The sequence below is a fragment of the Bombyx mori genome, chromosome 19, assembly GCF_030269925.1.
Source record: "Bombyx mori chromosome 19, ASM3026992v2".
Classification (NCBI taxonomy): Eukaryota; Metazoa; Arthropoda; class Insecta; order Lepidoptera; family Bombycidae; genus Bombyx; species Bombyx mori.
In genome coordinates this window covers 6,499,767-6,512,815 of record NC_085125.1, presented here as the reverse complement: position 1 = coordinate 6,512,815, position 13,049 = coordinate 6,499,767, and the positions used below count along the sequence as shown (strand labels likewise).

Sequence of the window (13,049 nt, the reverse complement as noted above, 5' to 3'; positions counted from 1 at the left end):
CTTATTGGAACAAAATCTATGTTAACATTTTAAGCTAACAAAGAGGTTAAACTAAAACACTAAATTAATTAAATTTCGATAATGGACAAGGGTTTAAAACTAAAATTAATCAGAAAAGAGAAATATGAATAATGAAGTCATTCGGTATTAAGTTGGAATTGAGGGCTTCAGATACTATGACTAGAATGCTGTCGCTTACTTTAGTGGCTTTTTGCTCTGTCGATGAGTATCCCGGCGTATCGTTGGATGACCTGAGGCGACTGATGCGGAGATTGACCGATCACTGTACCGTACTATAGACGAGGCCTATTTCCAATAGTGTAGAGTATAGAGAGACAGACTTGTGGAGCAATATATGCCGTGGTAGATTCTGCGAAGCACGGTTCTTGCTAGGGTTCGTGTTAGCAATGTCGTCAGGTTTGAGCTCCGTGAGCTGATCTACTAGTTAAGGTTACGCTGAAATAGCCTCTCAAGGCTATCAGCTAAGGTAGGAAAATGAAAATATCAATATGAGGGCTATCTTGTACTCATCATCCTGCTAGCCCGAAGAACTTAATATCATTATTAATACGCATTTATTTGCTTAAGACGTATGTATGTTAGTATGAAACGGTATCTTTGAACATGATTTTGACCCCCTCCAAAATGGCGGATTAACTGGAAATTTGGTATACTTTTTAAGGACCGATGACAATTCAATTTTTAAAAAAATATGCAAATTTTGAAATTCAACGAAATAATGAAAAATAAATAATAGTTTATTTTTTCTTACACTATTTTTAATTCAATTTTATTTTCTATTTTTTTAGATGAATTTTCTATATAATTTTTTTTTTATACTTGTCCTCTAACGTAGTCAGAGCCCTTAATTTTTCTTTATATATATTTTACTTTTCTATTTATTGTTTTATTTATGATATGTTTCCCAATAATCAAATTAACGTGAATTAAATTTATCAAATGTCATAAAAAAAAAGTGTTGCTATTTCCAAAACATTTACTATCCTTAGGGGGTTCTGGGGTGTTACAAATATATACTAATTATATATTGACATCCCAGTTTTCTCAGGTCTTATTTTTATTAATTACTTTTTGAGCTACTTTAATAATGTTTTCTACAAATTTCTTTTTTAACTGTTTGTCTGTCATCAGTTCTGGTAAAATTGCCCTGTTGAGTTCGACGCCCAGCTCTTGTTCCAGGTCATAGCGACTTTTGGATATTAGAATAACTACCTTTTATTGTTCTCCAAAAATAACTCCTTTCGACAGGTTTATCTTCCATTTTGTTTTTAATATTACATTAAGTGTGTTATAGTATTATAACAACCCTGCGTTCACGTGTGGTCGGGCGTAAAATTCACTAACAGCACGCCAACATTGTACAAACAAACTTCGCCATGTCAGCTCAGTTGTCAGGTTCAAACATACGAAACTTAACTAGGATGTTGTTTTGTTTGCTTTCAAATGATACATTAATAAATATACAGTTTGGATATCGATATACTACGGCCCGAACTTCCACTTGGAACATTCTGGAAACTGTTTGAAATTAACTCGGCTTGCAATATTAAAATGTTTACCGTAATAACTTGATCGATATCGTTGTGAATTTTGATCAACGATAAGTAGTTAGTTATAGTTATATTTATTAAAGTATACTAGCGACCCGCCCTCGCTTCGCTTCGGAAACTGTAATTTATTATTGATTTCTCCACTATTCAATGGATGTTATTATACATATAAACCTTCCTCTTCAATCACTTTATCTATTAAAAAAAACCGCATCAAAATCCGTTGCGTAGTCTTAAAGATTTATGCATATATAGGGACAGAGAAAGCGACTTTGTTTTATACTATGTAGTGAGTTGAATACATGAGCGACTTAGGGGTCGGCGTTAGTTAAGAACTTGATGGACAAATAAAATATTATTTGTCCGACGACCACGTGTCACTCAAATTTCTTTTTTTTTGTGTCTTTTCGTAAACAATTATCTTAAATGGATTTCTTAATGTTTTTCAAGACCACGAAAACCCGTATTCGATTTATTCAGTATGTTTCCCGTGTCGTGAGCTATCAACGAGCCTTGTTTGCAAATTTCATCATTACGAAATTACTATATTCAAACAAAATCCTACACTTTGTTTGTTTGCATGTAAAATACTTTATAACAAGATACGTAATATATTCTTACTCAGAGTGCCAGTTATGTACACTGTTGAATCCTGTTCACGTTTTTTCCTCCTCCTCGAGTCGTGTTCCTCATGTCTGAGGGTCGTGACCACCATCACCCATGAGCTTCAATCTTAGGATCTTTTTCCACTTTCCCCTGTGAAAGAAAAGAAAAGAAAACCACCACCACCATGAATACAACGATTTCACGTTTTTTAGTCCGCCAAAAAGACACATCAGCATTTTCTTTCAAAACAAAAAAAAATAAAGCATAAAAAACTTTTTGTATAATGACCTATATGACAAGAATTATTTCCATACATATGTTATGCAGCATTGTCCCAAAGTTTGAAACCCCGAAGACCGTACGATGCATAAAAATATAACTTACAACCTCTAGTTATTTCTCCCGAGGACGGTCTCTCTCGGAGTTTGCATTAATGCTTGTAACTGGGTTACCCACGTTTATTGGGAATACCAGCTGGTAATTTTGTGCTCCTCCAAGAATTCAGCATTCTTATTATAGTCTATTTCAAACTTTTGGTGTTATGATAACAAATTAAGACACATAATATTAAAATTACACAGTAAAATGTTGCATAAGCTATGATTACTTATATGGTATCTCAGTGGCTATGTGAAACACCAGCTATGCTTAGTTAAAATCACACAACTATTAACTATTCACAACTTATTTTTAAGGAAAAAAGATTGTACTCCCTGGAACTTGGGTTATTGTATTTCGATTTAGTTAAAGCGATTTATTTCATCCCACATCATCTCTTCTAATTTCATTTAATTTAATTTCATCCCAGTTGATTAATGTCTCAAATTAATCATTTTCATTTCACTTCATTTCACTCATTATCATTTTTCATAAAAATAAGAATATAAATTAAAATAAGACATGACTTAAAGGTCTTAGTTACCAGGTCATAAAGTCTCTTAAAAAAAAAGTTAAAGCGATTTACCGTAAACAAAATTAAATACTGTTGGCTAAATAAAAAATCCTTTTGGTTATTTTTATGTCGCCATAGACTACACTATTTCAAGACGTGGTATCATATCATGTCCTACAGCAAACCTCATGTTACGATTGCAGACTCTTAACAAAAAATCAAACGTTTTTAAACGACATATATTATCTTTCAATATACACATAAAATTAGGTATATTGTATTTGTCCAGTACCCCAATATTTTATGGAATATGCTATGAATTAAATTAACGTCGTGAAACCCTAAAAAATTTACGGCTGAATAATATTGCCGGAATACCAAATTCCGGCAATATTATTTGATGTCGAAAATTAATGTTACTTAAAAGAAAAATCCTCCGAGTTCCTTTAAAATGTTTGAAATTATTGGAAGGAATGCTTAAAAAACGAGAATTTATTGACATCATTTTTGGGTCTATTCTCGGGACATCGCGAAGCCTTAAGTTTTAAGAGATTGGAATAAAACGTTCCTAATTGGTCCAGAAAGTTCCCGGCTCCGCTAAAATCACGTTCTAGATAGCGCTAGCTTTCCTTCATTAGGAAGTTTAATTGAAAGAAATCGGTTTAAAAATTTTCAGTGGGAGTGTGATGAAAGAAAAGTTGTGTATTTTTGTTTTGTTTTAAATGATACAGGCATATTTAAACCAAAAAGGATCTTCTGTGGCGATAAGTTTTTTTATTGTTTAGTGGGTGGTCGAGTTCACTGTCCACCCTGTGTTAAGTAGCTATGGGAGCCCATAGATATAAACAACGGAAATACCCACCCTAAGATATGAGTTCTAAGTCTCCGTTTTGAAGTACGACAGCTATCCCACCCTTTAAACCAGAGGACATTACTGCTTTACGCCAAAAAAATTGGCAGGCTGGTGGTACCTGCCCCTAGCCGTGGTAACTACTACATGACAGCTTGTGACCCGCGAGATCGTTTAGTAGCGCAGTAACAAAAAACCTTTCAACATTATATGTCAATACATAGTAATAAAAAAGACACATTCTTAAATAAAAACGGACACCGGATTAAAAGTTACTGAACTCCTTCCTTCCGTTTATCCTTTAGAATACGAAACAGGATACTAACATCAATTCAGTAACACGTATGCATAAGTTAAGTAAGCAGTTTCAAGTTGGGAATAAGCACGAATCGCTAAGTTCCGGGTGCTGACACGTGTTTCTGCTTGCTCAGTTAGCTCTTGGCGTCTTGTTACTGAGCTATGAGGCTTCATCGACCGTTATAAAACCGAAGGTGCGGAACGAGGTCTGATACGCCTCGTTCGTACCCTTGCGATGTTCTAAGAAAAACCTAGACTTTTCTGCCCCGCGTAGGTCGTAACTTCAATTTGATTTAGTGCATGAAAGAGTTATATATCTAAGATTTTCTATTAGAACTGAATACCCGCTGTGAACAATTTAATACCGGAGTCGATAATCATAGCTTCGAAGATTATTCAGAAACATTAAAATGGTACTCTAATAAAATCGTTTAAGATGAGATTGATGATTGCATAAGCCCTTAATCGTGTTCCGGGTTATGTTGATGGCTTAAATACGTCCGCTTTCGGTGAGTCATTGGCGGTATTCACGTTGTGACATCTATGAGTTCTGGTAACCCCTAAACACCTAATTGCAAATGTGGGTTGATTCGTTCGTCAACGAAATATATAAATAAAACCATACGTTACTATCCATACTTTTGAAGAATGAACATTATTTCAGAGAAAAAATTATTACATCTCAGAACTTGTAAAAAGGTTGCACTCGGCGCTAAATGAGGTGTGTAAAACGCTAAATGACGTGTGTAAATTTGGACACTAGTGTCTCATCTCATTGCTCAGCTGTTCTAATGATTTTTTTACAATCATAATTCACGTTATAAACGCACTGGTGGTAGGACCTCTTGGGAGTACGCACGGGTAGGTACCACCACCCCGCCTATTTCCGCCGTGAAGCAGTAATGCGTTTCGGTTCGAAGGGTGGGGTAGCCGTTGTAACTATACTGAGACCATAGAACTTACATCTCGAGGTGGGTGTCACTTTTATGTTGCAGATGTCTATGGGCTCCAGTAACCACTTAATACCAGGTGGGCTGTGAGCTCATCCATCTTCACGTTCTTCTAACGTTTTGTACATTGTATGTGTTCCTGATATTTTGACGCTGATGCGAGCACCATGCCAAGCGATCATGGGCTTCGCCCTTACCACGAACCCCGCGCTTTAAAATGCTATGTGCATAGCCACAAAAGTTTAATATGTTTGAACTGAATGCGACTAATGCAATGAATAGAACATGATCTGTAACCAGACTATTTTCCGCGGGTAGCTTTGTAAAATAACAGATTGCATAAAATTATATTTTAAGTAAACCTCATTAAATCCTTCGTCTCCTATCTATCCGTCTCATATCGATGTATAATATAATATACGCTTACTGAATATAGCCCAATATATTTCTGAGTATTCAGAAATGTGAACCGGTACGTGTAATTTTAAGACAAGTGTACTTTGTAGTCCATAAAATAAATTGTCCGTAAACAAAATCCTAATACCGCAAATCTCATTTTAAATCTACATTACCACTGCCTAAACGTTATATGTTTTCCACTATCTTAGCATCAGGGAGAAACAAACTGTACATTATAGATACAAAGCCCATAATCCCTTGTGCTCCCAAATCCTCGGGGATCCAATGTAACGTAAGTTACTTGAACAAACTTGAGCAAAACTTTTAGCTAACTGCTTTAAATTTTAAGTCAATTTCGTGTCCGCTCGGTAATGTCAGATGTCTCCAGCGAATTTCTTATATTTAATAGCGTTCTAAGATATGCAAATAGGATGCTAAGTTTATAAATACAATAGTGATTTCGGGTGTGGATATTAGACTTTTAAATTAAGAGATAAATTCGTTTTGAGAGAGTATTAACGGATGAATGTTAGACAGTTTGAGACAATTCGAATGGTTTTTTAATGAGAGTTTTGTGTTGAAAAATGAATATGAAATGATTAGTATAAATATGAATGAATAAAAATTTTTTTTGGCCGTTCTATGCTCATTAATATTGAACAGAACATAAATATATAGAATCTAACTAATACAAATATGATGAGTAATTACCATTATGCCTGAGTCTGTTGCAAAGCAGACATGCAACCCAGCTAGAACAGTGGGACACCCCCCAAGAGGAAAGATTTTTAACTCATGTCTCAAGGTGGTTCGCGGCATTCCCGTTGTAATTTCTCTTCGGTAAACACTTAACGTTAGATGGAGCTTGAACTTGTCTACCCATCTAGTCAAACACATACCATTAAACAATAGGAAAAAAACCAACTTCTTAGTCCATCGACCCATTGTTTTGAATTTCATGTGAGCGAGTATTGTTCACTTACATAAGACCTTATTACGGTCGTAGTAGATCAAAATCTAACTCATATTTTCGAGAATTTGGCGTTTATTAACTTGAACAGCAGTGGCTTATAAAAATTCTCGTTGGAGATGTGACTTAGTTCGGCAACAAACAAAGGAACTGCCATATAAAGTTCAAAGTGTCCATGAAACGTGGAACTTGTTCAATGAATATCTGGACTTTATGTTTTATATTCATACCTAAATTCCACTCTTGGGATAGTTCTGTACGTAAACTAGTTTTAACAGAGACGATGATAGTACAAAAATAATAGAGAACGGTGTTTTTTCGTGAGTGAATATTGCGATTTTCTGATAAAGTAAATGATAAACAAACAATAATAATGAAAAAATGCCGTAACTTATAAATCACTATAACTTTAATGATATTTTTTGTTATTATGATCGCACTCTGAATACTTCGTGAAAAGCAAAAGCAGGGTGGTGTGACCCAGCCGTGGGAATTTATAATGCCACCAGGTCGATTGGTAATTGAAGTACACTGATATAATTACTCAAAGAACGCTTTCCTTTACGATATTACCCAGGACAAAACAGTTGCTGCTGCTATTCTATTTTATTAATTTACTGCTCATGTCTTACATATCCTTTTTCTTCTGTAATCACTGATCAAGGGCTCAGAATGCTAAAAAAATTTTTTTTTGTATTCTTTTTTTTATTGCCTTTGTAGGCAGACGAGCATACGGGCCACCTGATGGTGAGTGGTTACCGTCGCCCATGGACTTCAGCAATGCCAGGGGCAGGGCCAAGCCGCTGCCTACCGTTTAATACTCTACTAAATTTAAAGATTACGACGTTATTGTGAGTACCTACGTAATTTCTGTCTATGAAAACATAAAAAGATTTATTGATGTAGGTAGATCTTTCAGTGTGACTCCTTGAAGACTTTTCTATCAGAAATTACGTAATTTTACGGCTTCCCTTAATTTAAAGATGTTCGAAAACACTACAACAACAAACAAATTAAATTTTAAAATTTTCATATAAATAGACATGCAAAACATATTGAATATCAAATTAAACTTCACTACGGCCATCGCATAAATCACAGTAATCGATCACAATCATGATATTACATTTCTTTCCATAAACAATTTCAAAACCGAACTGAAAAACGAGCGAAACCGTTCTATGTATGTATTTGCCTAAACAAAACGGTAAACATTTGGAGTTTGCTTTTTTTTCCAGGCAATTTGAAGGCCACTTTGGCCACACCTAGGGGATTTTTCAACGTCGCGATGAGAATTCTAATAGAGTAACGTTTACCGTAAACACCTAATTTACATGTAAAGTAATTAACGGATTAAACACGGAATAGGAAGGCCGAAACGTGACGTGAATAAAAAGGCCACGAAATAAATTAACTTTGGGGGCCGCCTCATAATTACTTTAGTACTGTCTCGGTTTTAGATTTGAAGCCCGGGATTTAAGCTTTGTTTGAAAAGTTTAGTTTTTTTTTTTAGATTGGGGATAAATTGTTTCAAAATCTGGATTTTAACAGAAGCGTTGGTTATGTTAATGTAGAATAACAATATAATAGATTACTGATTCAATACATGTTTTATGTAGTATACAAGTATGAAATTTCAGCGTTGCTTTATTATAGTTGATTCACTCAAATTATATTTTACTATTATAATTATTATTTATATTGTTGAGGTAGGTAGACGAGTTCACGGGCCATCTGGTGGTAAGTGATCACCAGAGCCCTTAAACAGCAATCACGTAAATGCCGCCACCCACTTTAAGACATGAGTTCTAAGTCTCAGCTTCTTACAGCACAACCACTGCCCCACCCTTCTGCATTACAGATTTACGGCAGAAATAATAAAAATTAATAAATACATTTTGCGTGAAAGACGATGTGTAAGAAAGGAGAGACCGAAGAAATGGTATATGATAGAAACTCTTCTGGAAAGAGAAAATATGTTGCACCGACCCCATGTTACTGGGAGAAGGGCAGGAGAATGATGATAATGATGATTTTGATACTATGTTTTTATTCAATACGTACATAGGTATATATGTATGTTATAAATTCTACGTGTTTTGAGGATTAACCTAAAAATTAATACCATTAATTACTACTAGTAAATAATTGCAGATTCTGAAAATGATTTTTCTAGTGCGACAAGTCTTTCTTCACATCAAGACAATACACTTTTTATGGGCTTTGGCTACCAATTAAGGCGAGGTGGGACGTGAGCTTGTTTTCTTGTAAATAAATAAATATGTTGGTTTTAAGTGTAGGCAGATAGACAGATGCTTGACTATGACTCTGAAATTGTTGTTGTCCATGAGCACCTGTCACATACCTACAGGTGGAACATATTCTTGATTGCCGAAACAAAATGCTCCTTATTAGCTCCTATAATAAAATTACGTAACCAATCTTATTTTCCATCTGAAGTAGCTACACTCAAAGCTTTGTACGAAGCCAATTTAACTTCGGAGAATTCTCACACTCGCTTAGAGGTTCACGAAATATTATATGATTTCTATTAACGCTTACAAAGTTTTGAACGAGTTGTACTTTGCTATACCTATTTCTTTAGAGAAAATCTGAGATTACATTCTGAAGGAGGCACTTTTAAAATGTTATAAATAATAGGTTGGGGAAAAGTTTCCTCGCATTTTTTAAGAAAATTCACAACATATATTATAATATAGTTTATTTACATTTAACTAAAGTATATAGGTACCATTTTGTTCGATAACTTTTTGCTTCACTCATCTTGACAGTACGAAAAATAAATAAAAATCACACATTTTCCTAATCTGAATTTGGAATTATCTTCTTTAAAATTTAAACTTTTGATGATACCAAAATCAGCCAGGTACAAATGGTATAGCCAAAGAGATTATATTACAAGTTCATACATACTAGAATGCGAAAAGACTTTTTCCCCAACCTATTAGACTTTCAGAAAACGTATTATAAGCGTTTTTCGACAGTAACAACAAAGGTAAGATCTTGCACCGAGCGGGTGAAATTGCTGGGTAGACCGACAGTCCAAATGTTGTTGTATGTAATAATGAATGCATGTGTTGTATATATGTAATGTCGTTAGCCAGATTCAGGTATCTGAAAACATCTTGTGTTTTATGATAGCTAACCGCTACAGATCCTTCTTTCAAATCGGCACACATGATTGCTTTTCGGGAAAAATGGGCAAAGCGGTATATATAACCACTACCTACATACGTGTTCACACCACCAATACTCATAGTAATGCGTTTCGGTTTGAAGGGTGGGGCAATCGTGGTACTGTAAAAACTGAGGCCTTAGAACGTATGTCTCTAGAGACCTAGATGGGTGGTGGATTTTGTATGTTGACGTTTGACGAGATGTCTATGGGCGCCGGAGGAATGAGTATATCAGAGAAAGTGTGAAAGTAGCCCCAGTAATCAACAAATTAAAGAATGGACGGCTAGTGTGGTATGGACATGTGATGCGTAGAGATGCACGTGACTAGGAGGTGTACGGAAATTATAGTGCAAAGTAAAGAGGGAAGAGGTCGACCGAAGAAGACATAGATGGAGTGTGTGAATGACGATATGAGAGAGAGAGAGAGGACTGAGTGTTGAGCTAACCGCTGATAGAAGAGAATTGAAGAGAAAAATTAGCTGTGCCGACCCCACAGTGGGATAAGGTGAAGAAAAAGAAGATGTCAATGGGCGCCGGTAATTATTTAATACCAGGTGTACTGTGAGCTCGTTCTCCTATCACAGCAATAAACAAAAGATTATGCTTATAGAATTTTCAGGCATATTCCATTCCTAACACCAGTTTAATATATTCGTGATATTTTCATAATATTTTATAAATGCGCTCAGGAATAACATGAATTTATTGAAAATCATGAAGGCGTTCTTCCAAAAATCAACTATGTATTCAGATTTCCCCCGCTAACTGGCACATAATCCCTGGGAAAATCCTATCCACAGACTCCAGTCGGGGTTTATGCGGTCGTGAAATACAGCGATTATCATAAACGCGGTATTTTCGTCATTGAGCGCGCGCCATTAGACCGCGACTGCGCGGGGTACTCCCGGAATGACGGCCTTTATCGTTCCCGTGTACGTATTAGGTACATATTTGCGCTTCAATGCCTATACGATACCTTTACGTAAACTGTTCTCAACCGTAGCCAATATTTGTGAATTAGATAGAGCGTCTGGTTCGACGGAAGAAATTGTTCATACTTTGGTTACAGGGCTATGAGTAGGTGCTACAGTTATTCCTCTAGCCAAGCGGTCAAGTATTCCAGTTCTGAATATGGAATAGGGATTTTATTGTTTAGATAGCTGGACGAGCACTGCTCAACAACATAAATGCCGCCATCTACCTTGAAACGTGAGTTCCAAATACCAGTTTCATAATACAACGGCTGCCCCGTCTTTTAAACTAAAAGACGGTTCATCTTCGCGGCAAAACTAGGCAGGGCCGTCGTACCTACTCGTGTGGGCTCACAAGATGCCCTAAAACCAGTAATTACGCAAGTTATACTTTGTCTTCTGCTTCAATTGCAAAAAAAAAACATAATGATACTACTGTGATCATGATCTTAATCGCTATTTTTTTTTATGAAAAGTATATACAATTACTTTTAAACTAACGCAATAGCTTTGTATGTCTGTAGATATATACCGATTGAAGTTTAGTAAATTATACTGTCGTCGTTTCCAGGGACATCTTAAACTAGGCTGGGGCCCTTGGGCACACAAGAATTTGAGGCCGTTTTGGAAAGTAAAAAAAGCAAATTATAATAACATTTTTTTTATTGAGTATGACCATTTATTATAGGTAATCAAATACAGTATGATATAATAATATTAATTATATTAAAACGCTGCTGGTTTTTTGGTTACGATTACGATAATGGTTTCTTTTGGGATTTCTGTTGAGCAAAATATCCCATTATATCTTTAAAGTCATTTTTTTTAAGGAATCAATCACTTCTATGCCACTAATTGACAAATTACTCAGCCGTTCTTGTAACATTGTTGTTCGCAATTCATTTTTTATTCTCTTAAGCTGCGAAAATGACCGCTCTCGACTACAATTGGTAACCAAATTTTCGGTTCTTCGGGGCCCCCTGAGAATGGGGGCCCTGGGCACGGGCCCCATGTGCCCTTACGGTAAAGACGGTATTGCTCGTTTCGTTCTGTATACTGGCGAGTACAAGCGCACAGACAGACAACAACAGTTATTCACTAACTTTGAACTATCGTAGAAACCATCCTTAAAATTCCAACAACAACTTATTTTGTATATACACCGATGAATGTCAGATTTTAAGAAATAATATTCATAAAATATTGCCGTAGTCTAACAGAATTTATATTTAAAGTTAGCCCAATCTGTTAGCTTTCTTCGTGACTATGAATCCCCGCACGATGTCGGTATTCTGTTGCGCGAATCTTACTTTGCATTTCTCAGGCTGCTCTTTGTAGACGACGAAAATTCAATCATTGCACTTGCAGCGACTCCCTCCCTGTATTGGGCTATGCAAATCGAACATGAATGCGAATCCAACTCTATCAGCTACTCTGTAGTTGATATGATGAACTAAATAAATTATTTTGTTGAATAATTGCCGAGTTACTGTGGTATTACTACGAGCACTTAATCTATTTCAATTATAGGATTTATTTAATGCGATCTTGCTTCATAGTTTCTTATTGCTATTATAATATAATTGATGATTGTCTCAGAGTTGTATTTTGATTTTTAGTGCATGTTTGTTTCGCTTGTTTGATTCAACGCCACTTGTGAGGAGGAAGTCCGGTATTGATAGGTTAGCATAAGAAGTAATGAAACAGTCGTAGCCTAAAAGTACAGCTAAGTAGTCGCATTGGGAGGTGAGACTGTGCGGCTATTCAAATCGGGCAGATAAATTAATATTGGTACGACATTTTTTTTAAATTAAATTTGTGCTTAACACTAGCATTCAAACAATTTCTATGATGAACGAACTAACTCATAGACACAGGCACATTGAGTTGCACACCAGATCTTCTCAATGGGTCGCGATTCCGATCCGGTGATAGATTCTGTGAAGCACTGCTTTTGCTAGGGCTAATGTTAACAAATTCTCTGAGGTTGAGCCCGTGAGCCCATCTACCCTAGGGCTAATGTTAGCAAATTCTCTGAGGCTGAGCCCGTGAGCCCATCTACCCTAGGGCTAATGTTAACAAATTCTCTGAGGCTGAGCCCGTGAGCTCACCTACCCGTCCGGGCGTAGCTGGAACAGCCTCCTAGGCTACCAGCAAATAGCTATGAAAAAAACATAATTAACGAATAACATCGTGTGATAAAAACAAGAACATGCAGAATTTACATGAGTTATGCGTTTCCATCATACGACGCTTTGCTTGCGTCGAGGGTATGCAGTGCATAGAATGGTTGCGGTTTGCCTTCAGTCGACCTGAAGTAGCTGTTTACATAATTATTATGCGCA

General features: G+C 36.0%; 1 protein-coding gene across 4 annotated transcripts in view; it reads left to right on the top strand.

Annotated features, from left to right (window-relative positions):
- The window catches only part of LOC101743862 (cell adhesion molecule Dscam2), a 220,631-nt gene that overhangs the window by 57,845 nt on the left and 149,737 nt on the right, over positions 1-13,049 (top strand). The gene's annotated exons all lie outside the window — the stretch shown is intronic.